This window comes from Mobula birostris, chromosome 5, assembly GCF_030028105.1.
Source record: "Mobula birostris isolate sMobBir1 chromosome 5, sMobBir1.hap1, whole genome shotgun sequence".
In the NCBI taxonomy this organism is placed as follows: domain Eukaryota; kingdom Metazoa; phylum Chordata; class Chondrichthyes; order Myliobatiformes; family Myliobatidae; genus Mobula; species Mobula birostris.
The window spans coordinates 168,641,169-168,667,493 of NC_092374.1; the positions used below are offsets into that span (position 1 = coordinate 168,641,169).

Sequence of the window (26,325 nt, forward strand, 5' to 3'; positions counted from 1 at the left end):
TCCCCCCTCCATCCCCCCTCTCTCCTCCCCATCCCCCCTCTCTCCCCCCCACTCTCCCTCCCCCTCTCTCCCTCCCCATCCCCCCCTCTCTCCTTCCCCCCTCTCCCTCTCTCCTTCCCCCCTCTCCCTCTCCCCTCCCCCCTCCCTCTCCCTCCCCCTTCCTCCCCCTTCCTCCCCCTTCCCCCCCTCCCCCTCCCCCTTCCCCCCCTCCCCCTTCCCCCCCCCCTCCCCCTTCCCCCCCCTCCCCCTTCCCCCCCCTCCCCCTCCCCCCCCCTCCCCCTCCCCCTTCCCCCCCCTCCCCCTCCCCCTTCCCCCCCTCCCCCTCCCCCTTCCCCCCCCTCCCCCTTCCCCCCCCCTCCCCCTCCCCCCCTCCCCCCTTCCCCCCCCTCCCCCTCCCCCCTTCCCCCCCCTCCTTCCCCCTTCCCCCCCCCTCCTTCCCCCTTCCCCCCCCCTCCCTCCCCCTTCCCCCCCCTCCCTCCCCCTTCCCCCCCCTCCCTCCCCCTTCCCCCCCTCCCTCCCCCTTCCCCCCCTCCCTCCCCCTTCCCCCCCTCCCTCCCCCTTCCCCCCCCTCTCCCTCCCCCTTCCCCCCCTCTCCCTCCCCCTTCCCCCCTCTCCCTCCCCCTTCCCCCCTCTCCCTCCCCCTTCCCCCCCTCTCCCTCCCCCTTCCTCTTTCTGTCTGTTTGTATTGTCTCTCTCTTTGTCTTTCTCTCTTACTGTGTATTTATCATCTGCTCCCGCCTTCTGTTGAAAGCTCCTTTATGCCCGCTGTCATCAGTTAGCCGTTTAAAGCAAAAACGTGTATCAGGGATTGGGGGAATTCTCTTGCAAGGTTAAATGCATACAACACAGACACACACACAGATATATATATATGTGTGTAAACTTCTGAGCTGCAGCTTCTAGCCCGCACCCACCCCTAGTGCCGCTTTGTCTGGTTTGAGAATTTCTTCCTGTGGCTGTTGGTGGCTGGCGGATGCAGTTTCGCTGGGAGTAAGGTTGTTCATTCGCCCCAAAGCTACAAGCAGTGAGGATCTGTCCCAGTCTCTCCTGCTTTCACCAGTTACAACCTTCGCCTTTGTAAAGGTAATATTTATTCCCAGAGTGGGGACTTGTTACCTGGGTGCGCGTCCGTGTGTGCGTGTCCAGCGTTTTGAGGGTTAACCTACCCCGGGGTTCGAGCTGACTTGATACGTGACCCAGTGCGGTCTTAAACCAGAGGCTGGAGGCCCCTCGAGGAATAACGCTCCCCGTACCGGTTTTGCAAGACTGCGGTTGACTATACACGGACGATAACGTCGGCCGTGCGGTGTTTGCGAGCCAGTCTGTTTTAAGCCTAGTTACTATGGAAGAATTGCACGTTAACATCGGAGGGTAATTGGTGAGTGCTTTTCATGACCTTTAACTCCTAGTTGTTAGATGTCGGGTTCCTTAATTGGACTTCAAGTAACGTGTCTCATTCTTAAGTGCATTTAACTGTAGAAATGGTGTTGGTTTTGTTTTTGGAGTCCTTTGTTACTGTAATGCATTTTTAAAGAAGCATTTTGTTGTATTAAGTGATGCATGTTCCCTTTTTGCTTGTGTGGAGTTGGGAAGAAATGCAGCTAAAATTGTTCGGTTACAACAGAAGAGTCTTGTACCCAAAATGTGCCCGTAACTTCATCCTCAGTGTCCTCATTAGATCTAGTCGTCTTCCTTGTGTATATTTATTGTAGAGAATCAGAATTAGTTTTATTACTGACAAGAGAAAGTCTGCAGATGCTGGAAATCTGAACAACACACACAAGATGCTGGAGGAACTCGGCAGGCCAGGCAGTGTCTATGGAAATAAAGGTACAGTCAATGTTTCAGACCGAACCCTGCCTGTACTTTTCCCCCATAGACACTGCCTGGCTTGCTGAGTTCCTCCAGCATTTTGTGTGGATTTATTACTGAGTTATATGTCATGTCTTGTGGCAGCAGTACAGTGCAAGGATATAACATTGCTATTGAATACAATAAGTAGCGCAAAAAATGGAATAAAGTTCTTGGACCGTTTATAAATCTGATGGCAGGGGGGAAGAAGCTCTTGAAATCATTGTGTGTGGTCTTCAGGCTCCTGTACCTCGGCTGCAATGGTAGTAAAGAGAAGAGGGCATGTACTGGATGCTGATGGATGCTGCCTTCCTGGGGGACCGACTCTTGCTGGCAGGGAGGGTTGTGCCCATGATGAGTCTACAACCCTGTGTTGCCTCTTGCTATCCTGTGCATTGGAGGCTCCATTCCGGGCGGCAGTACGACCAGCCAGAAAGCTCTGCACCGTACATCTGCAGAAGATTGTAAAAGTCTTTGTTGACATCCCAAATCTCCTCATACTCCCTAATGAAGTAGGGCTGCTGGTGTGCCTTCGTTGTGTTTGCATCAATGTGTTTTGTCTAGGGTAGGTCATCTGAGATGTTGATATCCAGGAACCTGAAGGATTCATATTGATGAGAAATTTAAACAAGAACAATTAACTTCCAGAGTGTTGTCGGTCCCTAATCCACAGTGGACCTCGGTGATCTATTGTGCCCAACATGTGCAGTGCCTGGATTTTTTAAAGATTCTCCTCCTTTGGTCAAGACTTTGGTTCTAGAAGAGGAGATGTTTAAGGTATAGAGGAGACTTACCAGGACGCTGCCTGGGCTTGAAGGCATGTCTTGTGAATTGAGGTTGAGTGAGTTTGGACTTTTCTCTTGGGAGCAGAGCAGTGACTTGGTAGGGAGGCATAGACGGAGTGGAGAGCCAGCACCTTTATCCCAGGGCGGAAATGCCTAATACAAGAAGGCATAATTCAAAGGTGATTGGAGGGAAGGATAGGGAGGAACTCAGATGTAGGTTTTTTACACAGAGACTGGTGGGGGTGTGGAACACACTGCCGGGGTGGTGGTCGAGGCAGATACATTAGGGACAGTTAAGAGACTCTTAGATAGGCACATGGATGACAGAATAGTGGGGGGCTACGTGGGAGGGAGGTGATAGATTGATCTTGGTGTAGGTTATACAATTGGTACAACATCATGGGCCAAAGAGCCTGTACTGTACTGTGCTATACTTGTCTATGTTGTCACACTCTCCCCATCTCTGTCTTTTGCAAACCAGTGGTTGAACGACCTCCATCAGTGTCTAAGCCTGTTTTAAGTGTTGCAATGCACCAGGTGGTCACTGGCTGGGCCCTGAGTTTGAGTGTTGTACCTCTCCCCCATCTCTCGTACCCACCCCAGCTCCATAAATTACCCCTTCCCCAGTGTCTCCTCGTGCATTGCTCTGCAGAGTGCCTGCGCTGATTCACCTTGCCAGGTGATGTAGGATTGCTGGTTGATCCACTGATTAAAAGGTAAATTAAAGTTGGTAAATTGACGATTATTGTAATGTGTACCGACTACTATTGTATTGTAGTGTTCATGGGATAGTCATAGTCATACTTTATTAATCCCAGGGGAAATTGGTTTTCGTTACTGTTGCTCCATAAATAATATAGTAATAGAAACATAAATAGTTAAATAGTAATAGGTAAATTATGAAATAAGTCCAGGACCAACCTATTGGCTCAGGATGTCTGACCCTCCAAGGGAGCAGTTGTAAAGTTTGATGGCCACAGGCAGGAATGACTTCCTATGACGCTCTGTGTTGCATCTCGGTGGAATGAGGCTCTGGCTGAATGTACTCCTGTGCCCACCCAGTACATTATGTAGTGGATGGGAGACATTGTCCAAGATGGCATGCAACTTGGACAGCATCCTCTTTTCAGACACCACCATGAGAGAGTCCAGTTCCATCCCCACAACATCACTGGCCTTACGAATGAGTTTGTTGATTCTGTTGGTGTCTGCTACCCTCAGCCTGCTGCCCCAGCACACAACAGCAAACATGATACCACTGGCCACCACAGACTCGTAGAACATCCTCAGCATCGTCCGGCAGATGTTAAAGGACCTCAGTCTCCTCAGGAAATAGAGATGGCTCTGACCCTTCTTGTAGACAGCCTCAGTGTTCTTTGACCAGTCCAGTTTATTGTCAATTCGTATCCCCAGGTATTTGTAATCCTCCACCATGTCCTCACTGACCCCCGGATGGAAACAGGGGTCACCAGTACCTTAGCTCTCCTCAGGTCTATCACCGGCTCCTTAGTCTTTTTCACATTAAGCTGCAGATAATTCTGCTCACGCCATGTGACAAAGTTTCCTACCGTAGCCCTGTACTCAGCCTCATCTCCCTTGCTGATGCATCCAACTGTGGCAGAGTCATCAGAAAACTTCTGAAGATGACAAGACTCCGTGCAGTAGTTGAAGTCCGAGGTGTAAATGGTTGAGAGAAAGGCAGACAAGACAGACTCCTGTGGAGCCCCAGTGCTGCTGATCACTCTGTCGGACACACAGTGTTGCAAGCACATGTACTGTGGTCTGCCAGTCAGGTAATCAAGAATCCATGACACCAGGGAAGCATCCACCTGCATCGCTGTCAGCTTCTCCCCCAGCAGAGCAGGGCGGATGGTGTTGAACGCACTGGAGAAGTCAAAAAACATGACCCTCACAGTGCTCGCTGGCTTGTCCAGGTGAGCGTAGACACGGTTCTGCAGGAAGACGATGGCATCCTCAACTCCTAGTCAGGGCTGGTAGGCGAACTGGAGGGGATCTAAGTGTGGCCTGACCATAGGCCGGAGCAGCTCCAGTACAAGTCTCTCCAGGGACTTCAGGAATCTGATAGTGGAGGTAGTGTTCATGGGATGTTCAGGAATCTGATAGTGGAGGGGAAGGAGCTGTTCCTAAATGTGCCCCTATGCCTCTTCCCTGATGGTAGTAGTGAGAAGAGGGTATATCCTTAATGGTGAGGGTTCTTAGTGATTGAAGTTGCCTTCTTGAAGCAGTGCCTCTTGAAGATATCCTTGAGGGTGTTGAGAATTGTGCCTGGGATGGAGCTGGCTGAATATATAACCGTCTGCTGCCCCTTTCGATCGTGTACGTTGGAGCCTCCATCACAGGTGACGATGCAACCGAGTCAGCGTGCTGTCCGCTGTACATCTGTAGAAATTAGCAGGTTTTGTTAATGACATACCCGATTCCCTCAGACTCCTAGTGAAGTAGACCTGCTGGTATGTCTTCTTTGACAAAATCTGGAGTAACTCAGCAGGGCAAGCAGCATCTATTAAAAGGAATAAATGGTCAACGTTTTGAGCCGAGACCCTTCCTCAGGACTGGAAAGGAATGGAGAAGAAGCCAAAAATAAGGTGGGGCGGTGGGAGGCGGGGGTGGTGGGGTGGTGGAGGAGTGCAAGGTAAAAGGTGTTAGATGAAGCCAGGTGAGAGGGAAGGTGGTAGTAGTGCTGCCTTTGTGACCGCGTCAATTTATTGGGCCCAGGATAGATCTTCTGAGATGTTGGTCCACTCCTCAGTCCTCCTTCTCCTATGCTGCAAGGAATAAAGTCCCAGCCTGTCCAATCTCTCCCTATAACTCAGCCCCTCAAGACCTGGTAACATCCAAATCTTTCCTGCAGTCGTTCCAACTTAATGTCAGGCAGTGAAAGTTCAAAGTTAGTTGGAAACCTCCGTACTTTATACAGATTTTTGTGTTAGATTTTGAGTTAGCTCTGTGCCTGAATTGCCTTCCTCTCTGGGTTCACAAGCAAGCAGAAACAAATCTCTACTGCTGTAATTGTTCTGGTGAAGCACCCCAGGGCATGCCATAGGAACGTCATTCTGACGAGGAGTCACATCAAGGTGTAGCCTTATATCAAGACAAGCTGCTAGAGCAACTCAGTGGGTCGGGCAGCATCTGTGGAGGCAGAGAGATGGTCAATATTTTGGGACGAGACTCTACATTAGGACTGAGAGTGGAAAGAGGAGATGAGATGAGGTAGGAGTGAGGCAGGGACTTGTACTTGATGGTTGGGACCAGGTCGGAGAGAGATGATTAGCAGATAGAAGCAGGCTGGTAAGGGGATAGGAGAGATGGGAATCACACAAAATGTTGGATTTACTCAGCAGGCCGTACAGCATCTATGGAGGGGTAGAAGAGTCATTGTTTCAGGTCACTACCCTTCCCCTTCCCCTTCTCCTTCAGTTTTGATGAAGGGTTTCAGCTTGTAAGGTCAACTGTCTACTCCTCTGTGTGTTGTGTGTATGTTGCTCACATATCACCAAGCTCAAGAACAGCTTCTATCCTCTGGGATAAGAATCTTGAACTCCTAATCTCTCAATCTTGTCATGGCTTTACACCTTCTTGTCTGTTCTTTATTCCTACTTTAACCCCACATTCTAATTAACTCTGCCACTCACTCACGAACATGAATGGTAATTCTCACTCCCACCAGTTCATCCAGGTTCCTCCACCCTTGTTTCCCAGGCTCATCTTGCTCCCTCACCTGGATCCATTTGCCCACTACCCGCATACCCATCCACAGGGATCTCTCAGAGACACTAGGGACTGCAGATGTTGGAAGTCTTGAGCAGCACTCACAGAACACTGGAATAACTCAGCAGCTCAGGCAGCATCTGTGGAAAGGAATAAACAGTCGACGTTTTGGGCTGAGGCCCTTCATCAGGATTCATCTCAAGCTTTTGTATGTTCTACCCAATGTATCAAAGAAAATTGGTGAGGCTCAATGGGGACATGGTGAATTTCCTTAGCCTTCTGAGGAAGTAGAAACATTGGTGCACTTTCTTGGTCATGATGTCTATGTGGCTGGTCCAGGATGAGTGGTTGGTGATATTTATACCTAGGAACTTGAACCTTGCAATCATTTCCACCTCTCAGTCCCATTCATACAGACACGGGTGTGTACTCTACCCCGCTTCCTGAAGTTAACGACCAGCTCTTGTTTTGCTAACATTAAAGGAAAAGTTGTTCCCTTGACAACATCGTACCAGGCTGTCTGTCTCGAAATTCGTGATATATGTCAGTGATAATAAACCTGATTCTGATTCCTTTCGTGGAATTGTTTGAGGTCTGGCCCACTGCAGTGGTGTCACATGCAAACATGTAACTGGGGTTACAGCTGAACCCTAAGTGTGAGTGCGCTGAGGACTCAACCTTTCAGGGCACTAATGTTGAGAACAATCATGTGTTCTCACATGATAACACATCAGCCCCGGGGACGAAAAAAATACACATTAGTACCAAGGTGATAAAACAACATGTTATCAAAAGCAGATTTATTATCATAGAAATGTTGTGAAATTTGTTGTTGTTGGCCATGTTACAGAGCAAAACAAAAAATACCGTAAAACACAAAAATAAATGAATAGAACAAAAGAAGAATAACAAGGTAGTGTTCATTGATTCATGGACCACTTAGAAATCTGATGACAGAGGGGAAGAAGCTGTTCCTAAAATGTTGAGTGTTGGTCTCCTGGCTCCTGTACCTCCCCCCCAATGGTAGTAATGAGAAGAGGGCACAGTGAAGGTCCTTAATGACGATTATCTCGCCAAATCGCCTTTTGCAAAGGGTTGCAATATGTCTATGGAAACTGCTTCCTTTGGGTGAGTGAGGTCACAGTGATCAAGAGGTGAGCAGGCTAGATCGCAACTTCACCATGGAGGGAGTAACCAAGCCTGAGGGATTCTCAAGCTGAAACAATGATTGTTCACTATCTGCCACCTGTCTCGCTGAGTTCTCCCAGCATCTCAGAGACATGAGATGCGGGAAATCTTGAGCAACACACACAAAATACTGGAGGAATTCAGGAAGTCAGGCAGCAACTTTGGAGGGGGATAAACAGTTGATGTTTCGGGCCGAGATTTTTCATCAGGACTGGAGATGAGAGGGGCAGAAGCTCGAGTAAGAGTTGTGGGGAGGAGTACGAGCTGGCAGGTGATGGGTGAGATTGTGAGGGGAAAGGTGGGTGGAGGGCAGATGGTCTGATGTGAGAAGCTGGGAGCTGATAGGTGGAAGATGCAAAGGGCTGAAGGATGAATCTGATATGAGAACACAGTGCACCGTGGAATGCAGGGAAGGAAGTGAGGAACCAGATGGGTGGGTCATGAGGGCAGAGGAGGAGAAGAGGGGTGAGAAGGCTACCAGAATGAGGGTAATCGGAAATATCGTGAGGGGGAGGGGGTGAGCAGAGTGAAACGGTTACTGGAAGTTGGAGAAATCAATGTTCATCAGGTTGGAGACTGAAACAGAATATGAAGTCTTGCTCCCCTGTCTGGCATTTGGCCTCGTCATGACAGTAGAGGAGGCTGTGGATAGGCATGTCAGTTTGGGAACAGGAAGTGGAGTTGAAATGGGTGGCCACCAGGAGATCCTGTCTATTTTGGAGGACAAAGGAAAGGTGCACTTGTTTGCTGCTCCAGATTCCAGTATCTGCAGTCCCTTGTGTCTCAATAACACCTTCATTGTACCAAGCGATATGGGCTCACGGTTGGTAGAGTTGCTGTTCTATGGCTCCAGAGGCCCAGGTTCAATCCTGACCTCGTGTGGAGTTTGTATGTTCTCCCGGTGACTGCGTGGGTTTCCTCCCACCTCCCAAAGTGTGTGTGGGTGAGGGGGGTCAAATGTGGGAGGGTCTGATGGGAGCCTATCAGAATCAGGTCTGACCAATGTTTTGTTCGGCTGCAACAGGATGTCCCAACTCTATAAGGTGAGCTTTATTTGTCACATGTACATCAGCACCGGCTTCATAATGTTCACAACTTGCTATCGCTAACCCTTACCCGTATGTGTGTGGGTGGAAGGGTAGTGTAGTGGCTAGCATAGCGCTTTACAGCGCCAGCGATGGGAGTTCAATACCCCGACCCCCCCGGGCTCACTGTCTGTAAGGAGTTTGCACGTTTTCCCCATGAACATGTGGGTTTCCTCTGGGTGCTCTGGTTTCCACCCACGTTCCAAAGGTGTACAGGTTAGTAAGCATGGCAACCCTTGTGGGCTGCCCCTAGCACAGCCTCGGACTGTGTTGGTTGTTGATGCAAACAGCACATTTCACTCTATGTTTCGATGTAGAGTACATTGCATAAGTCTTCGGGACACGTATATCGCAAGGGTGCCTAAGACTTTTGCGCAATGCTGTATATTGGTTAAAATAAGAAGGTGATTGGGAGACTGAAATAAGAGCTTGGTATTATCTCAGTCGTATTAAGTGTTATTTGGTAACTGGAAATGTGCAATACTGTACAAAGGTCTTCGGCATTATAGCTATATATACGAGCCTAAGACTTTTGGTCGAGACTGTACATGTGACAAATAAAGTTAATCTTTACCCTTGTCGTCGGAACGCGGTTGGAAATTGGAGCACCCTAGAGGAAACCATCTCGTTCACTGAATCAAAATCAGGTTTATTATCGCAGACATATGTCTCGAAATTTGTTGTTTTGGAGCAGCAGTTCAGTGCAAGACGATTTTTAAAAAAGTTGCTACAAGTGAGAAAGATAACACTGCAAAAGTGGGATTAGTGTAGATAGTTCAGTGGAGTGAAGGGCCTGCTTCCGTTGGCTGTATGACAACACAGCCAAGTATCAGTGGTTGGGAGGGCACAGAGAACAGTGATGCTGTCTGCAGGGGAGAATGTTCCTCCGCAGTGAGTTGTGCGATCTGGCGTTCGCTGCCTGGTCTGGCTGCAGGAGCCTTCAACGTGTTAATGTTCTTAGAGGTGAATTGCATTTATGTGGTGTCTTAGCTTGAGGCTTTTTGGGAAGTATGTTCAAATATGGGCACCGTTGGAGACCCTGCAGTCAATAAGCACAGCAGAGACCATTTGGTTATTGGGTAGAAGTTGCCTGGTCTCCTGTGGTGGTAAGTCGTTTGTGGAGTTGCACAGCACAGACCTTCAGCCCTCCAAGTTCATAGCACCCATCAAGTATCTGATATTCCACTACAATCCAGTGGATTGAACATGAGTTCTCCAACTACTGTTAACCGCTCTCCCCTCTGTTCCTTTTCTCTCTCTCGCCTTGATCTACCCAGATCTTCCGGCACCCATCCCAGCCCCCTTTCACCCTATCCCCCTTCCACTCCTCCTCCTGTTCCCATCTGCCCTCCCCACATCCCCTATCTGGTCCCGTGCTCCACCTCCCAGTCTCTGTCACTGTTTCCACTCTCCTCTCCTCCATCTGCCTATCACCTGGATCCACCCATCACCTGAGCAACCAACACACACTGTACTCAGCAGGCCGGGCGACGTTTATCGAGCGGAATAGACAGTTGATGTTTTGGGCCGAGACCCTTCGTCAGGATGGGAAAAGAAGGGGGGGGGGCAGATGTCACAATAAGAAAGTGAGCGGAGGGGAAAGAGTACAAGCTGGCAGATGATAGTTGAGACCAGGTTGCAGTGGGGGAGGGGGGAGGGAGAGATGAAATAAGAAGTGGTAAAAGGCTGAAGAGGAAAGAATCTGGTGGGAATAAATGGAAGAAAGGGAAATCAGAGAGAGCTGATGGGTGAGGGAGGAGAAGTGGTTAGAGTTCAACGGAATGAGGAATGGAAATAAGGCCAATCACATGTCAGCTCTTGCTCCTGCCCTTCCCCACACCTCTTTATATTGGCTGTCTCCCCTCTTTCCTTCAGTCCAGATGAAGGATCTCAATCTGACATGTCAACTCCGCAGATGCTGCCTGACCTGTCGAGTTCCTCCAGCAGATTGTGTTGCTCCAGCCATCAAGTGCACAGTCACATTTATCCCATTTTACCATCCTTGTATTCCCAACAATTCTGCCAGGTGCACAAACTTTACAAGGGGCAATTAACCTTCTGACCATCTTGTCTCCTGAGAGAGCAGATAAGACTTCAATTGCATTGCAGTTCACATCCCCACCCCTTAAGTCTGGGGCGGGACGTGAACCTTCAACTGTTGAAACGTGTGTAGGTGTGTATGTCAGCCCACAGAAGGCGTGCGGCATGCTTACCTTCATTGCTGGGAGCAATGTGTATCAGAGTCAGGAAGCCGGGTTACAGTTGCAAAAATGAAGTTCACCTAGGCTGCACTTGGAGTATTGTGGTGCATTCCTAGTCGTCCCACCACGGGGAGGGATTGGAGAGGATGCAGAAGAGGTACACCAAGATGTTGCCTGGATTAGAGGGTATGAGCTCTAAGGAAGGATTGGACAACCTTGGGTTGTTTCCTCTGGAGCAGCGGAGCCTGAGAGGTGACCTGATGGAAGTTGAATGAAGTATGTGAGGCATGTATAGGGTAAACAAAATCTTTTACCCAGTGAATACTAGAGGGCATAGCTTCAAGGTAAAAGGGGGAAAGTTTAAAGGGGATGTGCCGGGCAAATTTTTTATTCTCAGAATGGTGGGTGCTGGTGGTAGTGGAGGAAGTAGACACAGTAGTAGAGCATGGTGCACAGAATAGACATAGGGATTGGATCGATCACATGCAGGCAGAAGAAAGTTTAGTTTAGTATCATGTTCAGCGCAGGTTTTGTGGGCCGAAAGGCCTGTTTCTGTGCTGTTCTGTGTCCTTTAGACTTGGAGGAGCAAGGGCAGCCCTGAACTGTGGCAGAGGGAAAAGAGCAGGGAAAAGATTGTGATCCACCTGAGAGCTCTTCAGAGATTCAACACCAGTGTAATGGGCCAAATGGCAGGCTCCTGTGTTGGGCGTTTGTGCCTGTTGGAATCCCTCCATTCAGTAGGTGTGTATGTGAGTGTTATGACTTACAAAATGTCTAAAGCTGTGAGAGAATGATTCTTTTAATAAATGAGCCTTATATTATTGAAATAAATTGGAGCATTCAGAATAGTTTAGGAATGGCACAAAGGCTTAGTTAAATGTGACTTGGACGAAGTGAACTGGATGCTGTCCAATTCAGCATAGCTGTAAGCAGCAGGCGCCAAGCACACAGCCTTGTTCCCTGCCTGTTTCCAGACTCATAGTTATTAGGGGGAAATGACTGCTAGTAGTCCTCTGAAGCTACTTTACAGGTTCTATATAAATGCAAATAGTCTAATAGGCAAACAAGCCAAGGCTTTAGAGCCCAATTTGAATCTAATGTCAATTTGTTTGTGCGTTATGTGCCATGTTGTATGCCGTGGGTGATGATGGTCTTTCCATGACCATGATCGCTCTTGGCAAATTTTTCTACAGAAGTGGTTTGCCATTGCCGTCTCTGGGCAGTAGGTGTTTACAAGACGGGTGACCCCAGCCATTACCAATACTCTTCAGAGATTGTCTGCCTGGCGTCAGTCATTGCATAAGCAGAACTTGTGATGTGCACCAGCTGCTCATACGACCATCCACCACCTGCTCCCGTGGCTTCACGTGTCCCTGATAATGGGGTGGTTAGTGTGGGGGGGGCAAGCATGTGTTATACCTTGCCCAAGGGTTACCTGCAGGCTAGTGGAGGGAAGGAGCACCTTACACTTTCTTTGGTAGAGATGTACCTTCACCCCACCATCCATTAATATCAGTAATGGATTAATACTGTAAAACATTCCCAGTAACCTTACTCAATGATTCTTTGAAATACTTTGGACATATTGTGATGCTTATCATAGATAGGTGCACGTTTGCCACCAGTGTCCTTGCTATTGATAACTGGTTTATTATTCTCACAGGTACTGAGAAGGAACAGTGAAAAATTTCTTTGTGACATCTGGACAGATAATATAGTTGAGTATGGAATGGAGGCAGTACAAAAGGTGAATAGCAGAGTGCAGATTATAGCATTACAGTTGGAGATAAAGTGTAGTGCAGCTAGACAATAAGGTAAATTGCAAGATGAAGTGTTCATCTTTATCATTATAGAGGCCAAGTTCAAGAGTTTAATAACAGCGGGATAGAAGCTGCTCTCGAGTCTGGTGGCACATGCTCTCAGATTTTTACATCTTCTGTTCAATGGAAGAGGGGAGAAGAGAAAGGGTCACTGGAGTGGGTAGGGTCTTTGATTATGTAGGCTGGTTTGTGCGATGGACTGGGCTGTGCTCACAACTCTCTGCAACTTACTGAGGTCACAGACAGAGCAGTTGCCACACCAAGCGGTGATATGTCTAGATAGGAGGCTTTCTATGGTGCACCTGTAAAAATTGGTGAAGGTTATTGGGGAAATGCCAGATTTCCTTGGCCTTCTGAGGAAGTAGGGGTACTTTCTTGGCCATAGTGTCTACATGGTTGTGCCAGGACAATTTGTTGGTGATGTTTACACCTAGGAACCTGGAGCTGTGAGCCTTTCCACCCCGACACTGTTGATACTGATGGGTTTGTACTCTGCCTCGCTTCCTGAAGTCAATGACCAGCTCTTTTTCTGCCATCAAGGCAGTTGTCTTGATGCAATGCCATTAGGCTCTCTGTCTCCTTTCTGTACTTTGTCTTGACATTGTTTGAGATCTGGACTACTTTGGTGGTACCACCTGTAAACTTGTAGCTGGAAATGGAGTGCAATTGCTTTACTTCCAAGCAGGGATCAAGGGTGAAGTTTTAATTTTTTGCCAGATGTTGACATAATTAGCAATGCAGGCACTTACTAACCATCCTTAGTTGCCACTGAACAGAGTGGTTTAATGGATTATATGGTTGTGGGTCAGGAATCACATACGAATGGATATAAACAGTGCAGGGAAGTGCATGGTCTTGCTCTTTTGGCAGAAGGAATAAAGGCATAGACTATTTTCTAAGAGGGAGTACATTCAGAAATCAAAAGTGCAAATGGAATTCGGAATCCTAGTGCAGGATTCCCTGGGGCTCCCATTAAAACAGTGGCACGTTTGGACTTACCAGCCTCTCTGGGGCCAAGCAAAGGTGTTTTTTGTCTTTTTTAAATGTCTTTTTTTACGATCGCGAGACAATGGTGCACATTAACGACTTAAAGTACTGCAGGCCTACCCCATCAGTGAGCTGCTCGTTGGCGGAGGTGCCTGACTTGGTGCGGACCGTGTTACTGAAAGACATTGGAGTTGGTGCAGTCTAACAGTGGGTGCTTGCCTTGGACTTTTCTCATGTGATCGCAATATCCTTGTGGACATTGGTAATGTAAAATACTGCAAGTCCATTTCCCTTGTTTATTGGAGAGACAAATGGCACGGGAGCTGTGTGGCCTTGGTTATTGTCAGGACTCGGCCTCAAGCTACAGGCAGCGGTCCCGGAGAGGAGATGCCACCGGTGGTGTAGCACGGCTCCATGCTGTGTTGGGCCTGCCCGCCCCCATAAGCGCTGCCCTCATGTTCGCTCGGAGGAAGCACACTGGATTGCATGCGTACATACGTTCATATGCGGCCTGCTGAAAGCCGCTTCTTATTGGTAACACCCATGCACCATGTCAATCAGTGTCTTGAGGTACAGTGTCTTGGCATGCAAAAGTTTGGGCACCCCTGGTCAAAGTTTCTGTTACTGTGAATAGTTAAGTGAATAGAAGATGAACTGATCTCCAAAAGTTAAAGATGAAACATTCTTTTCAACATCTTAAGCAAGATTAGTGTATTATTTTTGTTTTGTACAATTTTAAAGTGGAAAAAAGTAAAGGAGCACCATGCAAAAGTTTGGGCACCCCAAGAGATTTGAGCTCTCAGATAACTTACCAAGGTCTCAGACTTTAATTAGCTTGTTAGGGCTATGGCTTGTTCACAATCATCGTTAGGAAAGGCCAGGTGATGCAAATTTCAAAGCTTTATAAATACCCTGACTCCTCAAACCTTGTCCCAACAATCAGCAGTCATGGGCTCCTCTAAGCAGCTGCCTAGCACTCTGAAAATTAAAATAAATGATGCTCACAAAGCAGGAGAAGGCTATAAGAAGATAGCAAAGCTTTTTCAGGTAGCTGTTTCCTCAGTTCATAATGTAATTAAGAAATGGCAGTTAACAGGAACGGTGGAGATCAAGTTGAGGTCTGGAAGACCAAGAAAGCTTTCCGAGAGAACTGCTCATAGGATTGCCAGAAAGGCAAATCAAAACCCCCGTTTGACTGCAAAAGACCTTCAGGAAGATTTAGCAGACTCTGGAGTGGTGGTGCGCTGTTCTACCGTGCAGCGACACCTGCACAAATATGACCTTCATGGAAGAGTCATCAGAAGAAAACCTTTCCTGCATCCTCACCACTAAATTCGGCATCAGAAGTTTGCAAAGGAACATCTAAACAAGCCTGATGCATTTTGGAAACGAGTCCTGTGGACTGCTGAAGTTAAAATAGAACTTCTTGGCCACAATGATCAAAGGTATGTTTGGAGAAAAAAGGGTGCAGAATTTCATTAAAAGAACACCTCTCCAACTGTTAAGCACGGGGGTGGATCGATCATGCTTTGGGCTTGTGTTGTAGCCTGTGGCACAGGGAACATTTCACTGGTAGAGGGAAGAATGAATTCAATTAAATACCAGCCAGCAAATTCTGGAAGCAAACATCACACTGTCTGTAAAACAGCTGAAGATGAAAAGAGGATGGCTTCTACAACAGGATAATGATCATAAACACACCTCAAAATCCACAATGGACTACCTCAAGAGGCGCAAGCTGAAGGTTTTGCCATGGCCCTCACAGTCCCCCGACATTAACATCATCGAAAATCTGTGTGGACAGACCTCAAAAGAGCAGTGCATGCAAGACGGCCCAAGAATCACACAGAACCAGAAGTCTTTTGCCAGGAAAAATGGGCAAAAATCCCCCAAACAAGAATTGAAAGACTCTTAGTTGGCTACAGAAAGCGTTTACAAGCTGTGATACTTGTCAAAGGGGGTGTTACTAAGTACTGGCCATGCAGGGTGCCCAAACTTTTGCTTCAGGCCCTTTTCCATTTTTGTTATTTTGAAACTGTAAAAGATGGAAATTAAAAAGTTTTCTTGCTTAAAATATTAAAGAAATGTGTCATCTTTAACTTTATGCCTTTTGGCAATCAGGTCATCTTTTACTCGCTTAGCTATTCACAGTCACAGAAATTTTGTCTGGGTTGCCCAATCTTTTGCATGCCACTGTATATGTATATGCCTAATTTTCATTCAGCGATACATGAATACCCATAAATACAGCCAAACCACACAGCATTTGCCCAGGGTCAAGGTGCAAAACACAGTGCCAACATTCATATTTAGAATAAGGCACATATAAGACAGCAGTAAACGTACAGTCCCACAAAAATATCGATCTGGTGTGTGTATGGTTGAATGAAAATTAAGCTTGAACTTGAACTAAAGGGTTAACTTGCAGTTTGAGTCGGTGGTAAGAAAGGCAAATGCAATGTTATCATTCATTCCAAGAGGACTAGAATATAAAAGCAAGGATGTAATGCTGAGGCTTTATAAGGCTTGGGCCCAACCACATTTGGAGTGCACTGAGCAGTTTTTGGCCCCATATTTAAAAAAGGATGTGCTGACATTGAAGAGGATACAGAAGATATTCATGAGAATGAGAAGGTTAAAGTATGAGGAGTGTTTGGCTCTGGGTCTGTACTCACAGGAGTTTAGAAGAATGAGGGGGGAAACTCATTGAAACCTACTGAATATTGTAAGACCTGATAGAGTGAATGTGAAAAGGATGTTTCCAATAGTGGGAGAGCCTAGGACCAGAGGGCACAGTTTCAGAATGGAATGATGTCACTTTAGAAGAGAGATGAAGAGGAATTTCTTGAGCCAGAGTGTGATGAATCTAAGGAACTCAGTGCCACAGGTGGTTGTGGAGGCCAAGTCATTCGATATATTGAAAGTGGAGGTTGATAAGTTCTTGATTAGTAGGAGCGTCAAAGGTTATGGAGAGAAGGAAGGAGAACGGGGTTGAGAGGGATAATAAATCAGCCAAGATCGAACGGCAGGGCAGACACAATAAGGCAAATGACCTGACTCTGCTCCTGTGTTTTATGGTCTTATGGATAAAGGCAGTAGATTCCTTTCTTGATAATTATCAGCGAAGCAGAACGGTTTTCATGCCAATCCAATAATTCTGTGGTCACCTGTCCTGATGCCAACTGCTGTAATGCGAATTGAACTGGCATCTGGATCAGTAGTCTGTGTGATTAGGTACTGGAGAAGTAGCAACTCTACCTCCTGTAAAATGTGGAATTGACTGAATGCTGAGCCTGCCTTCATTAAGTTTAGATGCAGGGATGTTGTCTCCCTGTATCTAAAGTTGATTGCCCTACAAATAGACCAGCCCAGGTGGAGTTTGGATAACAGTGGGACTTCACTCCCTCAGCTGTAGCAGGGATGTCCCGGCCTTCAGCTCTGTCTTTCGAAGAGCTGATTTTTAAAAACTCGCTGGTTTGGACTCCATCTTCAGCAATGTAATATTGAGTGTTAACATCAGCTTGAGGAATAGCACCTCATCTTCTGACTTGGCACGTCACAGCCTCCCAGAACGAATTGGTCTATTTTGGTCACATGTACCGAGATGCAGTGAAAAGCTTTTGTTTGTGTGCCATCCAGACAAATCGTTCTGTCCATAAGACCATCAAGGTTGTATAAAATGAAAAGCAATGACAGGATGCAGTTACAGAGAAGGTGCAATGCAAATACACAATAGTTTGCACGCTGAGAGGGTGGGTTGTTGATGTTTTACTGTGAACGGGTTAACAGGTTCCATGGTTTACTTTGTTTCATAGCTGTCTGTGGAGGAGACAAATCTGAGGGTTGAATAGTACATTGATAATCAATGTACTTTGAATCCTTTGAATCCAATAGGATGCAAGGTAGATCAAGAGATCGAGTTAATTTTGATTGTACAAATTCAACGTCATCAATAATTCCAGCCTTGTAGCTCATATTTCCAGCATTTTGTTCTCATTTCCTAGTATTCCAGATCTCATTCGTCTCCTGCTTTGTTGTTTTCTCCACATTTAACCCTTCCTCAGCCAGCACCACTGCTACTCAATTCTTTACCTTTTCCAAGTCTCCGTGCTGTCAGAATCAGAATCATATTTATTATCAGTGTCATGTGTTCTGAAATTTGTTGTTTTGCAGCAAAATTACTAAGTTATGTTTAAAAAAAAGTGTAAAAGATGAATAATAAGGGTAGTATTTGTGGACCATTCAGAAATCTGATGGCAGAAGGGAAGAAGCTGTTCCTCAAGTGTGCCCTCACCCAGTCCTGAAGAAGGGTCTTGACCTGAAACGTCGACCGTTTGGTCATTTCCATCAAAGCTGCCCAACTGTGCTGAGTTCCTCCAGCATTTTGTCTGTGTTACTTTGGATTTCCAGCACTTCTTGTGTTCATGATTTTTCACTCTCCCTGTTTGTTTTTACTTCTAAGCCAAAACTTGTTTATATTTATCGAACATAGAACAGTACAGTACTGTTCTGGCCCACCAATTCTGAACTGACCAATTACATTTTTTTTTTAAATCCTCTCCACGATCAATATAACTCTTTCATCCCACACAGCCCATAACGCTCCATTTTTCTTATATCCTTGTGCCTATCATGGAATCTTTAAAATTTCCCTATTGTATCAGCCAGTACCGCCACCCCCAGTGGTTTATTCCAGGCACCCACCACTCTGTATAAAACTCTGTGTATATATTAAAAAAAAACTGCCTCCGACATCTCCAGTAAACTTCTGAAGAAGGGTCATTGACCTCAGGCTGTTCTCTCTGTGGATGCTGTCTGACCTACTGAGTAATTTTGTTTTCAGGTTTCCAACATTTGTAGTATTTTACGTCAAGAGTTACTGGAAATGCTACACACTGCAATAGCTGGATATGTTACAGCCACAGCCTTTGAATCTTGTCCAATTTGTCATGAGGGAGTTTTCTTCGATGAAGTATTAAACACACCAGCGATCCAGGTTCAATTCTAGTAAGGGGCTTGTACATTCTTCCTGTGACCATGCGTGGTTCCCCTGGGTGCTCCCGTTTCCTCCGGCATTCCAAAGACATGCGGTTAATTGGTCACACGGGCAACAAGGGCCCATTGAATCGGAATGACCTGTCACCGTGCTGTATCTCCAAATAATAGTATTTTGTATGTGAGGGAACCAGGGAGGTTTTGCAGAGGTGTGGGTTCTGTGGGGGAGGGAGCACAGTCCCGACTGGTACTGTGCTGGAAGGGTATGCGGGGAAGGTGGATTGGGTCGAGGGACAGAGGAGAAAAAGGGTTTGTGTTGAAGTGTGCCCCTCTAGATTTGGATTATACAGGGGGAGTGTTGCAGGAACAAGTCCCACCATTCACTAGATGTTTGCTTCACAGGCAGATTTAAACCTGTAATTTATGTGTAGAGTAGTATAAAAGGTGCCTTATGTCTGGGCATCGATCGAAAGAAAAACTTAAAAATCTCTTTTCTAGTTGTGTGTCTCAGTCAGAGAAGTAATTGGGTGAAGTTTGTTAGCTGCTGTTGAGCTGGGATAGGTGGTGACAATTTGTGCACGGCAAGCTCCCACAAACCAGTGTGATTATGATTGGACAGTGACTTTACTGATCTAAGCTACAGTATAAATCTTACACAGGGTTAACTCCCTTCACTATATAGTTGTGGAATTTTTATGTTGAATTTGAGCCTTAGACGTTTTTACTGGGAACTGGCCAATATTCAACGGACAGAGGATAAAATACATTACCTCAATGTCATTGGTGGGATCTTCCTGTGTACAGTCTGGCTGCCGTGTTTCCTATGTTGTGACAGTAGCCACACTGTAAGAGGCTCATCAGCTGTAGAGCACCTGGAGTCAACCTGGAACTGTAAATACCTGTGGTTTACGGGTCGGAGACTATCTTGTTAGCCAGAATTTCAGTCAGATGGAAACCTCTCAGTTAGAGCTGCTTCGGATTTGCGGGAACACATTGGCTTTCCAAACCACTCCTGTACCACGTTCAGTTCGACTACATGGGCAGTGCCTGAGCCTCTGTGGCTGAAAGAAGATGGCACCAGCACTCTCTGTCAGTAAATCCACCTTTCCTCAAGGCTTCCACAGTCACTGGGGCTTGGAGGCACCGTGGCCCGATCTTGTGACAGGACCTGGAGATGGGTGCTGGTGGTGAGAAGGTGGTCCTTCATAGTCGTTAGTCTCGACACCGAGCTGATGCTCGTCTGATCGACAGAGAAGCACTCTGTGGTTAGGGTGGTGATCTCTGACTTCCCTATTGACACGGGCCCTGTGCTAACTCGCTGGGAGAGGCCGGGTAAGGTATTGAGTCAATGGTCTAATCCCCTTCAGTGACGTACCGCAGGTGAGCAGATCGTTCTCCTTTTGATTTTTGTTCCCTTCCCCCTCTGGAGGAAGAGGGGGTTGTCTGAATCAGAATCAGGGTTAGTATCACTGGCAGTTGTGAAAATTGTTCTGTTGCAGCAGCAGTACATTGCAATACATAATAAAAATAACTATAAAGTACAAGAAGCAATATATATTTAAAAAGAAAATTGAAGTAAGGGGTGCAAAAGAGGGAAAATACTGAGGTAGCGTTTATGGTTCATTTTCCACTTGGAAATCTGATAGCAGAGGGGAAGAAGCTGTTCCTGAAATGTTGATTGTGTGTCTTCAGGCTCCTGTGCCATCTCCTTGATGTTAGCAATGAGAAGAGGGTAAGTCCTGGGTGATGGGGGTCCTTAATGGTGGATGCTGCCTTTTTCAGGCATCACCCTTTGAAAGTGTCCGGGATACTCGGGAGGCTAGTGCCCACGATGAAACTGGCAGAGTTTACAACTTACTAAATAGAAAAGGACTTTACCTGGTCCCGGTGTTACAGCCATGGGAGTGATTAAACATCTTAATCACTATTCTTGGCTGTTCTAGATTGGCAGCTGTGTTTCATGTTGTGCAGAAAAGCCTGATAGCATGGACCACCAGCCTCAAGGACAGCTTCTATACCAGTGGTTTCTTTCCCCTTCCTTTCCAGTCCCAATGAAGCATCAACTGTTCATTCCTCTCCATGCACACTGCCTGACCTGCTAAGTTCCTCCAGCATTTTGTGTGTGTTATCCTGTTCCACTCTTATCAGACTCTTGGTCTGACCTCTTGTACAAGAAGATGGACTCAACTTTACAACCTCCCTTGCATCCTATTGTCTGTCTGCACTGCACTTTCTCTATAGTTGTAACACTTTACTCTGCACTGTTATCGTTTTACCTTGTTCTACCTCAATGCACTGTGTAACGATTTGATCTGTATGAGGAGTACGCAAGACATGCTTTTCACTGTGTCTTGGTGCATGTGACAATAGTAAACCAATCCCAATAATGAAGTCGCTATAGAAACTCACGTCTTTTGTATTTGCTACTGGGGGTGTACCCTTCACATCGTAAGAATAAATTTCAACATTTGGCCAAGTTCTGACCCACATCTGCTGATATTCCTCACAATGGCACTATTCTGTTCCTGCCCATGGGGAAACATTTTTATCAAGGTTAAGACTAATATAGGCGGTGTTGTGTTATTAAGTCGTATTAAGTGGGATTTTGATCAGTTGGGTAAGTGGGCTGAGGAACAGCAAGTGGAGTTTAATTCAAATTAATACAAGTTGCTGTATTTTGGGAAGTCAAACCAGGATAGGATGTTCACAGTGAACAGCAGAGCCCTGTGCAGTGTTGTAGAACAGCGGCCCCGAGGAATGCAAACAAATGGTTCCCCTGGAAGTGGTGTTGCAGGTGGAGTGATAAAGGTGGTACTTGGCATGTTGCTTTTCATTGGTCAGGTCACTAAGTATAGGAGTTGGGACTGTCTGCACCGAACTTTCTCTGTAACTGTCACACTTTATTCTGCATTCTTTTATTGTTTTCCCTTGTACTACCTCAAATTATTGTTGTATTGAAATGGTCTGTATGGATGACATGCAGAACTCGTTTTTCACCATACCTTGGTGCACGTGACAATAATAAGCCAATTTACCAATTTGATGTTGCAGTTGGACAGGATGGTGGTGAGGCTACATTAGCAGGAGTATTGTGTAGTTTTGGTCACCCTGATATGCAAAAGATGCTGTTAAGCTGGAAAGAGTGCAGGAAAGATTTATGAGAACATTACCAGGACTTGAGGGCCTAAGTTATAGGGAGAGGTTCAGAAGGCTAAGACTTTATTCCTTGGAGTATAGGAGTCTGAGATGCGATCTTAAGAAGGGGAGGGGTCAGAACAAACACTATATTGCAGAGAGGTGGGAGAGGGGTGACGTGTTGCCAAAAAGCCAGAATCCATCACTGAGGACCCCCACCATTTGGGACATGTGATTCTGTCATTACTACTATCAGGGAGGAGGTACAGAAGCCTGAAGACCCAAACTCAACATTTTGGGTACAGCTTCTTCCCCTCCGCCATCAGATTTCAGAATGGTTCATGACCCTTACCTTGCTAATCCTCTTTTCCACTATTATTAACTTTTGTAACTTACAGTAATTTGTAATGCTTGCACTGTACTGCTGCCACAAAACAACAAAGTTCACAACTTGTGACAGTTAACCTGATTCTGAATGTGTTGAAATTTTGATTCGGAGCAAGAAGGCTGCGGGTGAATGGCTAAGGATTTCTGGAGCGAAGGCAGTTTTACTACTCGGGGTAAAAGAGAGGCAAGACTGCGCAGGTGCGTGATGTCAGCCAGTAGAGTGGGAAAAGTTTAAAAAGAAGACCGCCATATCCAGCAGGCAACTTTCGGAGCGGGCAGCGGAATGAGAGGGTAGCAGAATGCTAGGGCTTTGGCTCAACAGGCTTAGGCAGTAACGGGACGAGGCGAGATAGGTTTACCTGTGTTAATTGTGGAAAGGAAGTAGTATGTGTACGGGGCCGGTTTTCTGTGCTCGGTGTCAGATGTGGAAGGTCCTGGAGTCTCCCAGCCTCCCGGACGGCCATATCTGCACCCGGTGTGTCGAGCTGCAGCTAACCAATTTCCCCCGGGATCAATAAAGTATGACTATAATAGACCGCGTTAGGGAACTGGAGATGCAGCTCAATGGCCTTCGTCTGGTCAGGGAGAGTGAGGAGGTGATAGAAAGGAGTTGTAGGCAGGTGGTCACACCGGGGCCACGGGAGACAGACAAGTGGGTCACAGTCAAGAGGGGGAAGAGGAAGACAATAGACAATAGGTGCAGGAGTAGGCCATTCTGCCCTTGGAGCCAGCACCACCATTCACTGTGAGCATGGCTGATCATCCACAATCAGTACCCTTTTTCTGCCTTCTCCCCATATCCCTTCACTCTACCATCTTTAAGAGCTCTATCTAACTCTTTCTTGAAAGCATCCAGAGAATTGACCTCCACTGCTTTCTGAGGCAGAGCATTCCACAGATCCACAACCCTCTGGGTGAAAAAGTTTTTCCTTGTTCTAAATGGCCTACCCCTTATTCTCAAACTGTGGCCTTTGGTTCTGGACTCCCCCAACATCGGGAACATGTTTCCTGCCTCTAGCGTGTCCAATCCCGTAATAATCTTTTATGTTTCAATCAGATCCCCTCTCATCCTTCTAAATTCCAGAGTATACAAGCCCAGTCGCTCCAATCTTTCAACATATGACAGTCCCACCATCCCGAGAATTAACCTCGTGAACCTACGCCGCACTCCCTCAATAGCAAGAATATCCTTCCTCAAATTTGGAGACCAAAACTGTACACAGTACTCCAGGTGTGGTCTCACCAGGGCCCTGTACAAATGCAGAAGGACCTCTTTGCTCCTATACTCAACTCACCTTGTAATGAAGGTCAACATGCCATTAGCTTTCTTCACTGCCTGCTGTACCTGCATGCTTACTTTCAGTGACTGATGAACAAGGACACCTAGATCTCGTTGTTCTTCCCTTTTCCTAACTTGACACCATTCAGATAGTAATCTGCCTTCCTGTTCTTGCCACCAAAGTGGATAACCTCACACTTATCCACATTAAACTGCATCTGCCCACTCACCCAACCTGTCCAAGTCATCCTGCATTATCTCAACATCCTCCGCACATTTCACACTGCCACCCAGCTTTGTGTCATCTGCAAATTTGCTGATGTTACTTTTAATCCCTTCATCTAAATCATTAATGTATATTGTAAATAGCTGCGGTCTCAGCCCCGAGCCTTGTGGTACCCCACTAGTCACCTCCTGCCATTCTGAAAAGGACCCATTAATCCCTACTCTTTGTTTCCTGTCTGCCAACCAATTTTCTATCCATGGCAGTACCCTACTCCCAATACCATGTGCTCTAATTTTGCCCACTAATCTCCTATGTGGGACCTTATCAAAGGCTTTCTGAAAGTCCAGGTACACTACATCCACTGGCTCTCCCTTGTCCATTTTTATAGTTACATCCTCAAAAAAATTCCAGAAGGTTAGTCAAACATGGTTTCCCCTTCGTAAATCCATGTGAATCGGACCGATCCTGTTACTGCTATCGAAATGTGCTGCTATTTCATCCTTTATAATTGACTCCAGCATCTTCCCCACCACTGATGTCAGGCTAACTGGTCTATAATTGCCTGTTTTCTCTCTCCCTCCTTTCTTAAAAAGTGGGATAACATTAGCTACCCTCCAATCCGCAGGAACTGATCGTGAATCTATAGAACATTGGAAAATAATTACCAATGCGTCCACGATTTCTAGAGCCACTTCCTTAAGTACCCTGGGGTGCAGACCATCAGGCCCTAGGGATGTATCAGCCTTTAGTCCCATCAGTCTATCGAACACCATTTTCTGCCTAATGTGAATCTCCTTCAGTTCCTCCATTACCTTCGGTCCTCCAGCCACTATTACATCTGGGAGATTGCTTGTGTCTTCCCTCGTGAAGACAGATCCAAAGTACCTGTTCAACTCATCTGCCATTTCCTTGTTCCCCATTATAAATTCACCTGTTTTTGTCTTCAAGGGCCCAACTTTGGTCTTAACTCATTTTTTCCTCTTCACATACCTAAAGAAGCTTTTACTATCCTCCTTTATATTCTTGGCTAGCTTGCCTTCGTATCTCATCTTTTCTCCCCGTATTGCCTTTTTAGTTATCCTCTGTTGCTCTTTAAAAGTTTCCCAATCCTTTGGCTTCCCACTCATCTTTGCTACGTTATACTTCTTCACTTTTATTTTTATAAGAGTCAGGTGCTAGAGAGTACCCCTGTGGCTGTACCCCTTGACAATAAGTACTCCTGTTTGAGTACTTTTCAGAGGGACACCCTACCTGGGGGAAGCAACAGTGGCTGTGCCTCTGGCACAGAGTCTGGCCCTGTGTCTCAGGAGGGTAGGGAAAGGAAGAAGAAGGCAGTAGTGATAGGGGACTTTATAGTTAGGGGGTCAGACAGGCGATTCTGTGAACACAAGAAAGAAACTCGGTTGGTAGTTTGCCTCCCAGGTGCCAGGGTCAGGATGTCTCAGATCGCATCCAAGATATCCTGAAGTGGGAGGGAGAACAGCCAGAGGTCGTGGTACATATTGGTACCAATGACAAAGGTAGGAAAAGGGAAGAGGTCCTGAAAAAAGACTACAGGGAGTTAGGAAGGAAGTTGCGAAGCAGGACCTCAAAGGTAGTAATCTCGGGATTACTGCCTGTGCCATGTGACAGTGAGTATAGGAATAGAATGAGGTGGAGGATAAATGCATGGCTGAGGGATTGGAGCAGGGGCAGGGATTCAGATTCCTGGATCATTGGGACCTCTTTTGGGGCAGGAGTGACCTGTACAAAAAGGACGGGTTGCACTTAAATCCCAGGGGGACCGATATTCTGACGGGGAGGTTTGCTAAGGCTACAGGAGAGAGTTTAAACTAGAATTGTTGGGGGATGGGAACTGAACTGAAGAGACTGGAGAAGAGGCGGTTGGCTCACAAATAGAGAAAGCTTGTAGACAGTGCGAGAGGGAGGATAGGTGGGTGATAGAGAAGGGACGCGCTCAGACCGATGATTTGAGATGTGTCCATTTTAACGCAAGGAGTATTGTAAACAAAGCGGATGAGCTTAGAGCGTGGATCAGTACTTGGAGCTATGAAGTAGTGGCCATTACAGAGACTTGGATGGCTCAGGGACAGGAATGGTTACTTCAAGTGCCGGGTTTTAGATGTTTCAGAAAGGACAGGGAGGGAGGCAAAAGAGGTGGGGGAGTGGCACTGTTGATCAGAGATAGTGTCATGGCTGCAGAAAAGGTGGATGCCATGGAAGGATTGTCTACAGAGTCTCTGTGGGTGGAGGTTAGGAACAGGAAGGGGTCAATAACTTTACTGGGTGTTTTTTATAGGCCACTCATTAGTAACAGGGATATCGAGGAGCAGATAGGGAAACAGATCCTGGAAAGGTGTAATAATAACAGAGTTGTCGTGATGGGAGATTTTAATTTCCTAAATAACGATTGGCATCTCTGTAGAGCAAGGGGTTTTGATGGGGTGGAGTTTGTTAGGTGTGTTCAGGAAGGTTTCTTGACACAATGTTATACAGCTGAGCCGACAAGATTGTACTTGATTTGGTATTGGGAAATGAAACTGGTCAGGTGTCAGATCTCTCAGTAGGAGAGCATTTTGGAGATAGTGATCATAATTCTATCTCCTTTACTACAGCATTGGAGAGGGACAGGAACAGACAAGTTAGAAAAGCATTTA

General features: G+C 46.5%; 1 protein-coding gene across 7 annotated transcripts in view; it reads left to right on the plus strand.

Moving 5' to 3' along the window:
• The window catches only part of farp1 (FERM, RhoGEF (ARHGEF) and pleckstrin domain protein 1 (chondrocyte-derived)), a 263,668-nt gene that overhangs the window by 6,643 nt on the left and 230,700 nt on the right, over positions 1-26,325 (plus strand). For 2 of the 7 annotated variants that reach the window (XM_072258823.1, XM_072258826.1), the window contains exon 1: positions 1,090-1,378. The exons of 4 other annotated variants lie outside the window; for them this stretch is intronic. The gene's annotated coding sequence lies outside the window, so the exon portion shown is untranslated. One more of the 7 variants, XM_072258825.1, reaches the window with a different exon arrangement.